The sequence below is a fragment of the Myodes glareolus genome, chromosome 13 (genome assembly GCF_982192425.1).
Source record: "Myodes glareolus chromosome 13, mMyoGla1.1, whole genome shotgun sequence".
Taxonomy (NCBI): domain Eukaryota; kingdom Metazoa; phylum Chordata; class Mammalia; order Rodentia; family Cricetidae; genus Myodes; species Myodes glareolus.
Genome location: NC_142038.1, coordinates 5,117,744 through 5,133,717, shown reverse-complemented (window position 1 = coordinate 5,133,717; position 15,974 = coordinate 5,117,744). Strand labels below are relative to the sequence as shown.

Here is a 15,974-nt window from a genome sequence, read left to right as displayed (position 1 = left end):
GAGAGAGAGAGAGAGAGAGAGTCAAGTAAGGTGCATATTTTGATTATATAAGCCTGAAACTTCTGTTTAATTCTTCTCTTTGATCCTACAGCCAGTGAGGCATGCCTGGCATAAGTACTAGGCAATGTTTATTTGGATATGCTGGCTTTGCCCTTTGTAGACGTTCCCTTCTGTGCAGGTCCCTCATCCCAGGAGGCACAGATGAACGGAGGAAACATAGCATGGGTCCCACAAGCAGTAGGGTAAGTGCCGTACAGAGGACGGTTTGGGGGAAAACCAATATGTTCTTCATGTGTGCTGAGAAGCCCTGAGCCAGAAGTCTGGAGATCTGAATAGCCCCCCAAAGGAAGTGCTTCCCTCAAAGTGTCTTTCTGCCAACACAAAATTAAAATAATAATTAGAACATGCCCTGCTGCTGGGTGGCAGCATCCAGCACAAAAGACAAATCTGTGCTAAGGGCTCTGAAGAGAATCTGGTGACATTGCCTACTGAAGTGGTGCCCACCCTCTAAACACACGAAGCAGTCAGGGTCAGAATGATTGCTATCAGCATTTCCTTTGGTCACTGGAAGGTACAGAAATACGGAAGGGATACAGGATGTCCCACTCGAAAGCACCTGATGTAGGACTCTGTATGCCAACCCCAAGCATTTCTTGCAGGCTCACAGGTGCCACTTCCAGCAGAAACACAGATCTGGAAAGTGTATCTTTCCCTGGCTTTTACAAATAAGACCAAATGTAACTTGGTAACACTAGAGTTTGAAAGATAATCTAGCTCTACCCACTTTACAAGTGTAGAGTTGGGCTTAGGAAGAATGAACATTTTGTCCAATCAATGTCAGAGTCCCAGTGGTCTCAAAAGACGGAACGCTGGTGGATCCCCTCCCAGACTCTCGGGAGAGTTCTGCACAGTCCCCTTTGCATTGCCCAAGGTCCTTCAGCGTATGACTGGCAGGTGTTTTAGAACCATGGCTGGACTTCGTGAAGAACTGTCACATGAATGGGACTGAGGCAAACCCAGGGAAAGTAACATGTTTAGACTTTGGTAGAGTTGGGGCTCTATCCACTTGGTTTAACATCTAAACATTCTACTAGAGCTGAAGAAATAGCTCAGCAAGCAAAGGACTGGCCTTGCAAACTGGAGACCCGAGTTTAATCTCCAGAACATTTGCAAGAAGCCAGGCATGGTGGTGCATAATTGTAATCCTGGCGTTTAGGAAGCAGACATTGGAGGACCTTAGGGACTAGCTGGTCAGCTAGTCTAATCAGTAAACCCCAGTTCCTGCTGAGAGACCATATCTCAAAATACAAGGAGGAGCTCTTGAGGAATGAAACCTGCACTTGACCTCTGACCTCCACAGGCGTGGACACACACAGGCGCCCACACATACACAAACATACCTTCCAAACCACACACAAATTAAAAATAATAACTATCACACTCTTTAGTTTTTGGCTACTAAAAGGTTTCCTGCCAATGTGTCCTTAAATACCAATATTGCCAGACATAAATTCTGTACTATTTACTGGATAGAATGAGTTTGGTGCTCATTTTTACCCATCAGAAACAGCATAACTGGCCACCGGAATATTTGCTGTCATAGCAAAAATATTTAAAATTTGAATTTGCTATTCTAACTGAAATCCAGTTTTTCACCTTAGAAGTTCAGCCCATGAGGGAGGGCACACTCCCTCACTGGTATCAGCGGCTGCTTGGAGGTGAGGAACCTGCAGAGAGGCGACCTCAGTGGGCACAGGCTTCCTGCTAGGCTGTGGTAAGAACCCTCACACAGACCATAATTAAGGCTAAGGGGAGGAGGGGAAAGCCGTTCCGGACCATATGACATTGAACATTCATGTCTCCCGTCATCATTTCTGTCTTTCTTCCCTCAAACTCATGCATAACAAGCGTAAACTTTCAACTTTCCCCGAGCAAATCCTTTCCCAGCAGAAGCAGCCTCTCTTTAACGTCGAAAAGCCACTTCCAGAGAAAGGCAGCAGTGTCAGAGACAATCACGTTTGTAGGAAGCCTCATTGCTCACCAGGGGATGGAAGCAATAGTGCTCCCTCTACATGTGGCTGGAATTTACATTTGGAAATTGAATTGTCTCCTTGAGGGCTTTTACTTGATGCAAGTTTGGGGGAATTACTTACACCCCAGCACATCAGTGTATCTGAAATGAAGCTGAGTTGAAGGGACCCCTCATCACTTCAGCTGTTAAAAAAAAATAAATAAAAATAAATAAATAAAAACTAAATAAAACAACTCTTCATTGTCCAGAAGTCAAAATTAAGGAATCATTACCAGTGAAGTTCATCATTTCAGGTTTGACATGTCTCAGGCATCTCGGGATCTACATGTTTTACGTATTTGAATACTGCCTTCACAATGGTATAGATACTGATGCATTAACCCTACCCCCACTTTAAAGGTGGGATGGTCAGAACACACACTTTATGACACCTCAGGTCATCCCTACCTGACAGTCATCAGACTAAGACCGAGCCTGCTTTTCTGCAGAATAGGGTTTCTTCTCATATCGTATTCTATACGCAGGTCACCGGCTAAAATCATAGTCCTGACTCAGTAGTTCAGGGTGGACGTAGGAACGCGCATCTCCCTAGAGGCCCCTGGCACTGCTGGTCTGGTCTGGGAACCACACTTTGTATACTGAAGTGCTCCCTCTCGCTGTCTCTGCAGAGATCTCCATCCCGCACTGCAACCATGAAAGCAGCTGCCCTCTCCAATTCCGTTTCCAACTTCATCAAAGAGCATCCTCTCAGAAACTCGGCTGTGACCCCAGATGCTGTGTGATGTGCATGGTGCCCTGACAGTTTTTCCGTCCAGCTCCACAAGGGACGCAGTCCTGGGACCTCCATCCTAGCTGCCCCGTTCTTAAAGCTAAATCCATTGTCACACACCTAGGCCCTCTGTCCCCTGACCTGGGACCACTGGTTATACAAATAAAAATGCCAGCAGCCTCTGCACCCAGCAGAGCAGAGTATTTTACAATTATTCCGATGGAAGAAGGACCCCAGGTCTCGTACACCTTCAGATCAGGTCCTTTGAAACATGTGCCGTGACGACACGCATAGCCGTTATCTAAACAATCAGAGCCATCACCTTTGAAGAGGCTGTGGCCTTTGAAGGGAAAAGTTACAGTACACGCACGTGCTCATGAGTATGCCACTAAGAAAATCACAGTAGAACTTTGTTGAGGACAAATGTCAGGAAGGGGAGCTGTCAAGATCGTAGGTGAAATCTAAATTGAGGAGTTTGAGGGAGCCCTGGAACAAGTCAGAAGGCGGGAACAAGTGTGGCTGGACAGAGCCCTCAGTGTCCCTGGCAACTGTCTGTCCTCATAGGGCTTGTGACTGTGGTCAAAATAGCCACTCACTTGGAAAAAGTGGCCGCGTCTCTTTCTTCTCTGTTCTTCCACTCCCCACAGAAGAGGACAGAAGTGGGCGGCACAGGGTATATATGGGCCAGAAGAGTCAGAAGATCAGCAGAAGAAAGATCAGTTATGCCTATGTGTCCAGGACAGCTTGGAGGCAGGGCCAAGACACTGGCAGTAACCATCGATAAATCAGAGAAGCGGGGGAAGATCCAGGGTAGGAATAAATGGAAGTAGACAGCTTTTGAAAGACTAGGGAGGGAAAAGGCTGTGTGTATGTATGTGTCTGTCTGTGTGTCTCTGTGTGTATATGTGTCTGTGTGTGTCCATAAGTGTGTTTGTGTCCATGTGTGTATGTATATATGTGTCTGTATCTGTGAGCGTGTCTTGTGTGTGTGTATGTGTATATGTGTCCGTGTGTGTTCGTTTGTGTGTGTCTGTGTATGTATATATGTCTGTGCATGTGTGTGTGTCTGTGAGAGTGTGTGTCTCTGTGTGTATGTGTCCATGTGTATCCGTGAGTCTTGTGTGGCTCTGTGTGTGTATGTGTGTCCGTGTGTGTATGTGTGTGCATGTGTCCATATGTTTGTCTCTGTTTGTGTATCTGTGTGTGCATGTGTCTGTATGTGTCTGTGTTAGTGTGATAGCGAGGCAGCTTTGTCCCTTCCCCGCCTTTTCAGTCGGGAGTAGGCAGCCAGTCACTCTCCTTTCTGAGTTCTACACAGGCTTCATTCATACCGCACTTCAGGTCCTTAAGACGTGTTCTAACATGTATGACCACACTCTGTATCTTGAAGACCATAGACCCCGAGAACACAGGTCAAGTCTCCCTGCCCCTTTCCTCCACGCACTTCATTAGGTATAGCACTCGATTAGGCAAGCATTCGACCATGATGTGTTTGCCACAAAGATGCAAACAGCACCCCCCCACTCCCCCACCCACCCACAGCATTGCCATCCACCACAGGCTCACAGGCAGACATCAGCCTCTCTGTTTCTGATTGGGAATGATGCCTGAGAGCCTTGTGGTGCTGCTCAATCCCACAACACAGCTTCGGGCAAACCAAAGGGCCTCTCTGCCTGGGACTGTTCACCTGGAAAACTGCAGAAATGAACCTGAGCACCTGGGGCTCTGGAGAAGATGCTCACCCGCTTCAAGAGGGCCCACCTATCAGCGAAATAGATAAAACTGTTCTTTTCAATGTTTTTGCTTGGTGTTCTCTTGACATCTGTCTGAAGTGCTAGTTTAGAAGTGCTCCAAATACATTCTCCAAACAAATGTCAGACTTCCAAAGTCTCCAGATCACCTACTGTCTAAGGACTGGAGTTTGGAGTCTGTGGGCAGTGTCAGGGAAATGGGCGTGTCCACCCGGGAGTCTGTCACGTGATGTCATCGTCTACAAAATTCACCACACTTTCGATAAAGTCACTAAAAAGTTTCGCAAGAATAAAAAATAGCTCACGGTGTTTTAATAGGTTTACAGCTCTGTGCTGAGTCATGCTCATATCTGTCCTTGGCCACATGCAGCCTTTGGGCTACTGGACCAGCAAGGCACAGATGGTCCTGAGGAGAGCCGGGGCCTCAGTGCCTGGGCCTCATACAGGAACGGCTTTCCTGCTTCTAGTAAGAGACGTTTTAGGGTTCTGTTCATATTGTGCTTGGCTGAGGAGATCCTGCTCCAGCCATGCGAAAGAAGTCTCCAGAAACACAGTGCTGTGGGAAGTACTCATGCGTGTTTGCGTGCATGTGTGTGTGTGATGTATGTGTATATACATGTGTGTGTAGTATGTGTGGTGTGTGTGTATATGTGTGGTGTCTGTGGTATGTGTATATATATATATATATAGTATTGTATGTGTGTGTGGTGTGTATATGTGTGGTGTGTGTATATATGTGTGCTGTGTGTGTAGTATGTGTGATATGTATATATATAGTATTGTATGTGTGTGTGGTGTGTATATGTGTGTGTAGTATGTGTGGTGTGTGTGGTATGTATATATGTGTGTGTGTGTGTAGTATTGTATGTGTGTGTGGTGTGTGTATATATGTGTGGTAGTGGTGTGTATGTATGTGTGGTGTGTGTGGTATGTGTGTGTATATATGTGAGAGGTATGTATGTGACTGTTTCGGTGCATTCTGAGGGACTTGAGTTCAAATATCAAATCTTTCACTGTATGAAAAAATTCTTAAAGGACACAGCTTTATCTCAGCTTTGTCTAGTTCATTTGTCATCTGTGAAGGGAAAGGATAATGAGTCTGAGCCACAGATACAACAAAGTGTGCAACAAAGTGTGTAACACACCTGTCCCGGTGATGTCTCAGAATTGATAGCAGCGGGTTTGTTTCTCTTTCCCCTGGGAATACCAGCGAGAGAGGAGGGTGGAGGTGGAAACACCAGGGAGATGCCTGAAGGCACGAGAGCTAACGCGTGCCTCCCCGCTAACGTAACTCTCCACGTCAGAATGCCAGGGCAAGGCCAGGCCCCAGGCTTGGCAGGGATTCAGCTTAGGAAAACTGAGGGAGGCATAAGAAATTTTCACAATTCATTATTCTAGGTGCCTTCCCCCTCAAAGTGGGGAGGTTGAATTATCTTGTCACGGAAAATACACAAAGTGTCATTTTATTATTAGAAAAGAAAAGCAGGTATCGGTTGAAGGTTTAACGATGAAAATGCAGCTTATCACTGCCACCAGGAGAAGCTCAGCCAGGGTCAGGCCTCACCTTCTTTAATGAAATGAACACAAGTCGGTTCTTATCACTGGGACAAGTGGAAGGGACTTGTTCCTCACAGTCCTGGAGACCTGCAGAACTGTCCCTCTGACCGTGCAGGCCCTTGCTTCCCATGGCTTTTCCCTGGCAGTGTTTCTTTTCCGTCAGTGTCTGTGGAGACTCTGCATTGCATTGGCGTTATGCACAGGGGTAAAAGGCGTCCCTTCTTCACAGCTGTGGCCAGAGCATCACACAATTCTAGATCAAAGCAGGATGTTGGAAATGAGATAATGGAGAAATCGAAGACCAGGAAAACTAGGCAGTACTCCCACGATGCACAGCAGGTTGCCGGTCACAGGCCTGGTACTGGTTGCCACATACTCACTGGGAGAGTGTGCCACCACACACTCACTGTGGCCTAAAGCACCTTGAAGTTCCCTTCTTTTCAGATGCTACATGACACATTTTTTATACAACTTTTTAGTCTCTAGTCCTCCACCAATTGTGCTCATGGTTTGTGTTCATGTTTGGTAGAGAGGCTCTCATTTGGAAAGTTACAATTAATAAAAAGGAAAGTGGTCAGGCTAGCTACTGCCTCATAAAAGAAAGTTGGTTTGGCTCCACTGAAATGCATCAATCCTGTTTTCCATGCAAGGGACATGGGAATCCCAAAAGACATGCTGTGAGTCATGCAACCAGGGACATCTAACTCACCAGCCATCCCCTTCTCTGGAGGCAGAGGGACAACCTGCCCTAACCAGGAGCCCAAAGTCAGGGCCAAGCGAGCATTGGTATCACAACTGAGCCCCAGGGTGGATTATGTCTCTTCCCTGAGGCAATCACCTGCAGGGCATCCGAGAAAATCACCAGTGACGCTGAGAAAGGGAAACTCTGGGTACTAACGACTCCCAGGCAGCACCAACTGGGCAGGAATGGGTACCCTCCTCTCTCCTCTCCCCTATCACTCCGCTCACCCAAAGTCCTGAAGGCTGGGAGGGTTTTTTTCACCTCCTACCACAGACTGACTTTGGGAGATGGAGTCACTGTCAGCTCTGCAAGGTATGGCGTTTAAGTCACTGTCCTCTTGTTCCTGTTACCGAGCCCAGACCTCGGCACTACACTGGGCGCGGAGAAGGGCAGGATGAGAATGAACGCAGGGGTCAGGATCATCTGCAAACAGCGAGATTCCATTTTCTCCTGTAATTTCCTGCACCAGCCGTTATGAGCAAGAGCCTTTCAAGTCTCCTCCATGTCAGTGTGCCAACCCAGGCCTCAGGCTCCAGGCCTTCAGTGCCACCTTCCCTGTGGCCAGGAACAGTGTGAGAAGGCTAGCATCTTAGGGTTTCTATTGCTGTGACGAAACACAATGGTCAAGGGCAAATTGGGGAGAAAAAGGTTTTATTTGGCTTACACTTCCACATTGCTGTTCATCACTGAAGGAAGTCAGGACAGGAGCTCAAACAGGGCAGGAAGAACCTGTAGGCCATGGATGGAACTGCTTACTGGCTTGCTTCTCATGGCTTGCTCATTCTGCTTTCTTAAAGAACCAGCGATGGTATCACCCCCAACGGACTGGGCCCTCCCTAATTAAGACAACGCCTTACAGCTAAATCTCATGGAGGCTCCTTCCTCTCTGATGACTCCAGCTTGTGTCAAGTTGCTGAGGTCTGCAAAAGCTGTGTGTGTGTGTGTGTGTGTGTGTGTGTGTGTGTGTGTGTGGTGCATGTATGTGCACGTGTTTGTGATCAGTAACTATGTGTGTGCATGTGAAGGCGGAGGAGGATGTAGAGTGTTTGGCTTTGCCACACACCACTTTACTCCCTCGAGACTGGGTCTCTCAATGAACCTGGAGCCAGACAATCACAAAGCAAACCCCAGAAATGCTCCTGTTTCCGCCACCTCCCCTCCCCCCCCACAAAGGCAATAGGGACAGAGGTACACATGGCCATGCCCACCTTCTCAAGTGGGTGCTGGGGATTTGAACTAAGACCCTCACACTTACCCAGCAAGCACTCTTTCCCACACAATCCCCGCAGCCTGAGAACATTTTCTCAGGCACCTCAGAGGCAATGCCCCACCTTTGTGGCAGCTGGATTGGTATCCGGTTAAAACTAGAGGCGAGCCTTCCTCACAGATGCACGGTTTTGCTGGATTACGCTCAGAACAGGTGGGTGTGTGGACGCAGGTGCCACTGACAGGCTGTGCTGCCCGGCCTGGTGGGGGCTGCATGAAGGAGGAGCAGGAGCGAGCACCCAGCCCCCAGCAGCCGTGATGTGTCCTGGCTGACAGGGACAGGGCCTTATTATGTGATGAGTGGGGGCCAGCCCCAGCATCTCGTCTTTCTAACTTGTGGAAGTCAGCAAGCTTAATTGCTCCTTGTCCTCCCGAGCTGATTTGCCACCAACAATCTCATTATCACACACATATGTTTATCTCACATTTCCCAGACCCTCGTGCGGAGGATGCAATGGTGCTGGGGGGGGTAGGGGGAGGGCGGGGGATGACCGCGGCGTTAGCCAGCAGCCTTATTTGTGCTCTTCCTCCTTCCCGTTTCCAGTCTTGAGCCTCAGGAGCCCTGGAAATAGGAATGGTACCCAAGGTGGGGCACCGGCTGAAAAGGAAGACGCCACAAACTCTAAGCTCCAGGATGAGCAGTGGCTTGAGCAATAGGCACTAGGGGGGACCCATGTCACAGGAGAGTGGGCTCACGTGTCCACCACAAGATTCCTAGCGTCCATTCTTGAGATTTGCCTGAGACGCTCGGCCATGGTTCTTTTTGCCAGCCTCGGCCTTCATGGGGAAAGGGGGGAAGCTCATACGGGCACAGATACTCAGCTACTCTAAGCGGGAAAGGTGTGGGGCTGAGGTGGGAGATATCTAACAAGCCCCACTGTGTTTGAGGCCCTGTGCAAAATGCTTGTTATATTTTCTTCCTTTAGATCTTCAGAACAGAATGTTCAATTCATCAGTGTCCCTTAAGAGCATTAATATGAGGGCGAGGGTGATGCCTCAGTCTAGAAGGGCTTGACACACAAGTATTAGGAGGCGACTTGATTCCCAGACCCTGTTTAGAATCCAGCATGTGACATGTGCTGGGGAGGCAGAGACAGGAGGATTACTGAGGCTTTAGGCCAACACACACACACACACACACACACACACACACATGAGCACATTTATCTACACACCCACACCCACACAAATACTAATATAAGCCACATGTACTATTAAATATTTGTAGTAGACAATAAAATTGTTGAAATTAATTTCTCTAATTTCTTTCAAGACAGTGTTTATCTGCGTAGTTCTATTTGTCCTGGAATTAGCTCTGTAGACCAGGGTGGCCTCGAACTCACGGAGATCTGCCTGCCTCTGCCTCCCAAGCGCTGGGATTAAAGGCGTGTACCACTGTCTGGCTCTAGTATTTTTCATGTATTTCTATTTATCAAAGCTATCGTCTTTGAGCTTGTAATTGAGGACTGCAAGTGCTGAAAAGCAACTATTGCAACTCGATAATATCAGACACGTTCCATATGTAGTGAGCCAGGCACTCAATGTCCCGCAGTCTTACACTTTCACTCACATAAATGTCTAAGAGATAAATGTCACTCCCATATGGCAGACAGGGAAACTGAGGCACAGATCACTGCAAAAAAAGGCATATCTGATATACAGAACCAACACGCCAAGTGGGTAAGTAGCCAGTAGGTCTGAGGCCCTTGGAGACCTAGGGGAGGAAAGTGGCCGAAGGGCATCTTTAGTCCATTCCCCCAAGGTCCGGAGAAGTCAAGTATATTCTCGACTGTCACATAAATGTGGCCTGACTGAGGAAATGGGGGGCGGGGTGGTGGAAGGTATTCCAGCAGAAGGATCCGATGGTTTGGGCAGTAGGGGAGTGGGTATAATTGGCCCAAAAGGTGTGCACAACAAAAAGGTGTAACTGGGAGAACAGGCTCACAACTGGCCCAGTGGAGACTTGTGTCAGCTCTACTGGAGCAGGCGTGCATCCGCAGGAGCAGGCGTGCATCCGCTGGAGCAGGCGTGCATCCGCTGGAGCAGGCGTGCATCCGCTGGAGCAGGCGTGCATCCGCAGGAGCAGGCGTGCATCCGCAGGAGCAGGCAAACATCCTCAGGAGAAGGAATGCATCCGCTGGAGCAGGCGTGCATCCGCAGGAGCAGGCGTGCATCCGCTGGAGCAGGCGTGCATCCGCTGGAGCAGGCGTGCATCTGCTGGAGCAGGCGTGCATCCTCAGGAGCAGGAATGCATCCGCTGGAGCAGGCGTGCATCTGCTGGAGCAGGCGTGCATCCGCTGGAGCAGGCGTGCATCCTCAGGAGCAGGAATGCATCCGCTGGAGCAGGCGTGCATCCGCTGGAACAGGCGTGCATCCGCTGGAGCAGGCGTGCATCCGCAGGAGCAGGAGTGCATCTGCTGGAGCAGGCATGCAGCAGGAAGAAGATTGAGCAGTCTGGAGACAGACCCCCAGGGCATCACCTGCAGGCAGTTCAGGAACCAGTGGGCAATGGCCACCCCCTTGCCCTTCAGAATATCTTCTGCTCCCAACCAGCTGCCCCATCACAGGACCACACCCGGAGAAGAACCACAAGCCACAAACGCCACAGCGGCATTGTAATGAGCCCTTGGTAATAGAAGTTCTGGCCTGGTGGATGCAGACAGAGGAAGAACCCAAATGTGGTCTGGAAGAAGCTTCAGAAACACCCCCACCTCTGGGTGGGGGGCATGTCCCCTTTAGAGACCCGCCTGGGCAGAGATGCAGCTAGGGTCCCAGACTTGGGATCCCGTCTCCTAGGGAAGGACTAAGGCAGCCTGCCCTTTTTGCCTCTCATTCCTTAGTTTTCCTCCTTTCGCATCTACTTTGTAAAAGGATTCAAAGAAGGAAGCGGTCTACTGACTGGGTTCAGATTCTTAAAAAATTCTCTAACCCTAGGACTTCAGATCCTAAGCATTCTTTTCACCTGGAGGAGAAACTATAAGGACATTTTCTGTTTATTGATTTAAAAAACTAACTGTGTGAGATTAGTGGCTGGACTTCCCGCGCTAAGACAATTTACCTTCTTTTGGTTGTACAACTCTCTTGGCATATTATTTATTACAAAGGAAAATCATGCTGATAAGAAAATAGTGTCACTTAAAAATTAGGTGGTTCCCAATCAACTCATGACAGTAATTGCTGTAATGTCCTCTTTGATTTAGATATAGTAATATCCATGTAATTGCCACTGGGAAAATTATAATGGCTGTTAATGATAACGAACACATAAATGGCAGTGAACAGGAACATGTATTCTACATCAGATTCAGCTGTAGAGCAGTGGGGAGAAGCCTAGTGGTTTTCAAAGACCTGGCGCCAATCCCTCAAGGAGCTAGGCCCTCCGTTATCTTATTAAGTGAGGGGGTGGATGATTATGGGAGTGAGGGCAGCGCAGGGCCATCCCCAGCCTCCTGGGCTCCATGACAAGTCTCCTGGCCACCGTGAGAATATGGTAGGAAACACAACAGAAGCCTATGGCCCTAAGTGGCCAGGGCAACTTTGTCCAGAGCTGGCCCTGGGTTGTGAACTTTCACCTGGAGACTGTGCCACGCGACTCTTCCTTATTCCAATGTGTCCAGCTTCTTCTCCTGCATCACTGGCTCTAGAATAAGAGGGAGAAGCCCACTGAAGACAGTCTTTGTCTTACTGGCTGTGAACCCTAAACGAGCAAGCACAGATTTGACATCGTTGTTACCTGTCTCTCCTGTGTGGAACAGGCCTGCCCCTACACAATTATAAAGAGGGGCTGGGCTGCACAAGAGGCTCCTATCGTCCTGGACATCACAGTCCCCTGTGTGGCTGTTGGGTGTCCCCATTAAGGCCACTAGAAGCCATTCTAACTGTAGATATGTGTGGCCTTCAAGAAGACCCAGTGATACCATGCTTAGGGAGTGCCACATGACACCAGTAACAACGGCTCCAATCCACTCCGTGTTGGGATGCAATGGTATATGACATGCTGTGCTCGTGTCCACACAGTGTTGGAGGCTGCTAATGTTCACCCTGTTTTATAGTCTGAAGCAGGTAAGCACAGTGAAGCTGAGTGGCCTCCCCAAAGTTACACAGCCAGGGGGAAAGCCCACTCCCATCCAACATGACATTTATGCATGGTAGGTGGGGGCGTTGCTCAAGAACCTTGGCCTATGTCATTTAGAAAATCCTCCAACTTCATGGCATATGATCATGGGAAACTTCATGGAAATCAAGGGTCATCAACATGGACAAGGCACAGTAAAGTCAAAGTTCACCTTCGCTGAACCTGAAGTATAGAAGTTGTCAGCCTGGGCATACAAAGTCACCCGACTGTCATGGGAGGGAAGCCGGTGGGAGTTCCACATGATATGGCCCACTGAAACCAATTTAAAGGATTACATAGAACTCTTTTTAGAATCTAAAATTGGGGGTTTAAAAGATGGCCTGACAGGTAAGAGTGCCTTTAGGATAGACCTGAGTTCCGCTCCCATCACCCACATCAGGGGCTCACAATTGTCTGTAACTCCAACTCTGGGGGATCTGCCGCCTTCTGGATTTCACAGAATCCTGCATACATATGGTTCACATAATCTCTCTCTGTCTCTCTCTCTCTCTCTCTCTCTCTCTCTCTCTGTCTCTCTCTCTCTCTCTCTGTCTCTCTCTCTCTCTCTCTCTCACACACACACACACAAACATACAGACACACACAAATAAATAAATACAAAAACCCTAAAACCACTAAGAACTGACAAAATGGCTTTAAACCCTACTCGGCTCAAATCAAAGGAGATATGGAGGGGCTGGAAAGATGGTTCAGTGGTTAAGAGCATTTACTGCTTTTGAAGAGGATCTGGTTCAGTTCCCAGCATTCGCATGGCAGCTCACAACTGTCTGTCACTCCATTTCCAGGACTCCGTCCAAACATACATGTAGGCACATGCTCACACACATAAAATAACCATGCTTCTAAAAGAAACAATCTTTGAGAAAATAAGCTATGGAAACAAAGAGAACAGGGCCATTTCAGATACTTCTCTTGGAAGGGAGAGCCACAGGTGAACTGCCTGAGCTTCACTTCCTACAGATTCATGGGGCCTGAGGTGAACACCCTTGATATTAAACACAGATGAAGAGTTAGTCAGCTTTCTGTCACTGTGAGAAACATTCAAGATTGATTTTAAAGGAGGGAGATGTATGATTTCAGAGGTTTCATCCTGGGACCCTCTGGCTCCATTGCTGTGAGCTTGTGCTGGGATGGAGTGTCTTGGCAGAGGAGTGTGTGGGAGCTGCTCATCTCATGGTGGCCAGAAAGCAGAGAGGAAGGCAGGGAGGGTCCAGAGGCAGACTACCCTCTGAAGGCAAGGTCCTCCAGCATGCAAGCTCCACCTCTCCAAGTTTCCATTCATCCCCAAAGAGTGATAGGCTGGAGACTAAGACTCCAGCATGTGAGCCCATGAAGGACGTTTTGAAGCAGACACAGTGGCTATTTCAGGCAATAGCTGAAGAGGGTCCACAATTGTAGCCAGAAGCTACCCTTGCTTGTGTTTGTTATTCAAGATCTTAAGATCTCAGTAGTTTGAAAAGCTCAAGGCCAGGATGAATTCAGTGCGGTGGGCCTGACTGACAGATCATCTGCCTAAAAGTACTGAGGAGACAAGTTCACTGTAAAGGCATGGTCTCCAAAGCGCTCCACGGGTAAATGAGTGGGTCTGAGTTAGGAGCACATCACCAAGAGATGAAACAGCCTGCTGGCAATAATCTGCAGAAGCCGAGAAGCAGAGAGGGCCACAGAGAGACATTTAGTCTAGACTGTAGAGCAACACTCTAAGGAAAATAATCTCAAGAAAAAAAAATGGCTTTACATGTTTGAACAAATATTGGGAATTATTTTAGAAAGGCAAACAATACAGTTACTGAACGTAAGAATTTTGATTCGTGATTTAAAATGCTGGCTGGATGTGGCTGAAGGAAGACTTCATAAGTTGGAGTACAGGTGAAATTGCCCAAAAATACCAGAGAAGGCAAAAGAAAATAAAGGATGAAAGACAAAAGGAATACAGTAACGTGGCACAACAAGGTGGGACAGTATGAAGGGGACACGTTGGGAAGATGGCATACCAAGAAGCTGGCACACCAAAAAGCTGACACACCAAGAAACTGGCACACCGAGAAGCTGGCACACTGAGAAGCTGACACACCAAGAAGGTGGCACACCAAGAAGCTGGCAAAGCAAGAAAGTCTACATTATTTGAGAGCAACGTTTCATACAGAAATGACAAAGCAGAATGTGAAAGAGGCAATATTTGAAGTAACAGTGACTGATAAAACATTCCAATTCAAGCTCCAGAAAAGCCCTTGGTTCCCAAGTAGGATAGACACAAAGAAATTCACATACAGACACACAGCAGCGAAGCTAAGGACACTGCTGGGCAGGAAAGGTCTCTGCAGCCCCGTGTCAGGCACGTAACTGAACTCTAAGAACACGCGGTGTCTGAATGATTCTCAGGACTACGCCTGGAGTGCCGCAGTAGTGTTGTAGAGTTCTATACCAAACAGAAAGATCTTTGGAGAATGAGGACAATGTAATGACATTGGAAGACGAACAGCAGCTGAGCAGTTGACCACAAGCAGCTCAAAAGTCGTGAGGAACTTGCATTCTAATACAACGTGGGTTGTTATCCTTGAGACACAAGGAATGAGAATGAAGGAGATGATCCATCTCGGTAAATGTCCCATAACAAGGCCTGAAGTTAAAAAGTATAAATTCTCCCAGCATCTGTTTATATTCATGTATTGGAAGCATAAGCAAATAGATTCCAAATATTCCAAAGTCCTTGTTGAGTACAAAGCTATTCTTCAACTTTAGACTTGACAGTGTGAGTTTACCATAGCTTCTAAGTTTCCACTGAAATGAATAATAGTAAAGAGAAAATAAACCGAGGAAAATAGTTCATCTAAAAGAAGATAAGAAAAGTCTCAAACTAGGCCTATGGTGCAGCGAAGTCGGTAGTGAATAAAGACCAGTGCAGATTCTCAGAATAAACCCAAACACATATTTAATTGCAATAAATATAAATGAACTAACTTATTGCTAAAAGACACACACTGTCCAACTATTTGGAAAGCACAAATATAATTCACCACAAAAAAAATTGCCAGAAGAAAAGCATACGAAAACATTAAATTTTAGAGAGGCTTAGGTTAGAGTCTTTGGAACACTCCGAGGTGGGCATCTGTGAGAGGCTGATGGGAGAGTCCGGCCTCCTGGTGCCAACTGATCAATGTGCATTTCCTCCCAGGCAAAGTTCAACCTTTTAAATCCCTGAGGTTTAAGAGTGCTTGCTGCTTCGTCTAGAGGACCTAACCAGCACCCACACTGTGCACCTTCAACTCCATTTCCAAGGCTTCCAACATGGTCTGCTGGTCTACACACACACACACACACACACACACACACACACTCACAAACACACATGTGCACACACATGCACATACAGATAAATAAAACAATCTTTTAAAATGCATGTATATATGCACATACATTTAAGTAAAGCATCTTTTTTAAACTTTGCTACCTACCACTGCAGAAAACAAAATCCTGCCACTTAGACTACTGCATGAGGCTTTCTTCTCAAGCCGAGTCTTTGTTTGCTCCATGGAGAGAGCTCTTCTAGACTTACAAGGACACATTCGCATGTTCTACCTGTCTTCAAGCACAAGAAGGGAAAACACAAATGAAAACAGTTCAAGAAAAAATGTCTCTACAGGTCTCTCATGTTGAGGGTCTGACTAGTGAAGGACTTGGGCTTAGCAGTTGGCTTCCAGGAATGTACATCTGTGTCTTCT

At 47.5% G+C, this 15,974-nt stretch overlaps 1 long non-coding RNA gene across 1 annotated transcript; it reads left to right on the top strand.

The window, feature by feature from the left end:
* Window positions 1-2,994, top strand: LOC148119940 (uncharacterized). The gene is made up of 2 exons (XR_015734667.1): window positions 1-1,774; window positions 2,701-2,994. It is a non-coding gene; the product is annotated as an uncharacterized LOC148119940 (long non-coding RNA).
* The last annotated feature ends 12,980 nt before the right edge of the window (window positions 2,995-15,974 follow it).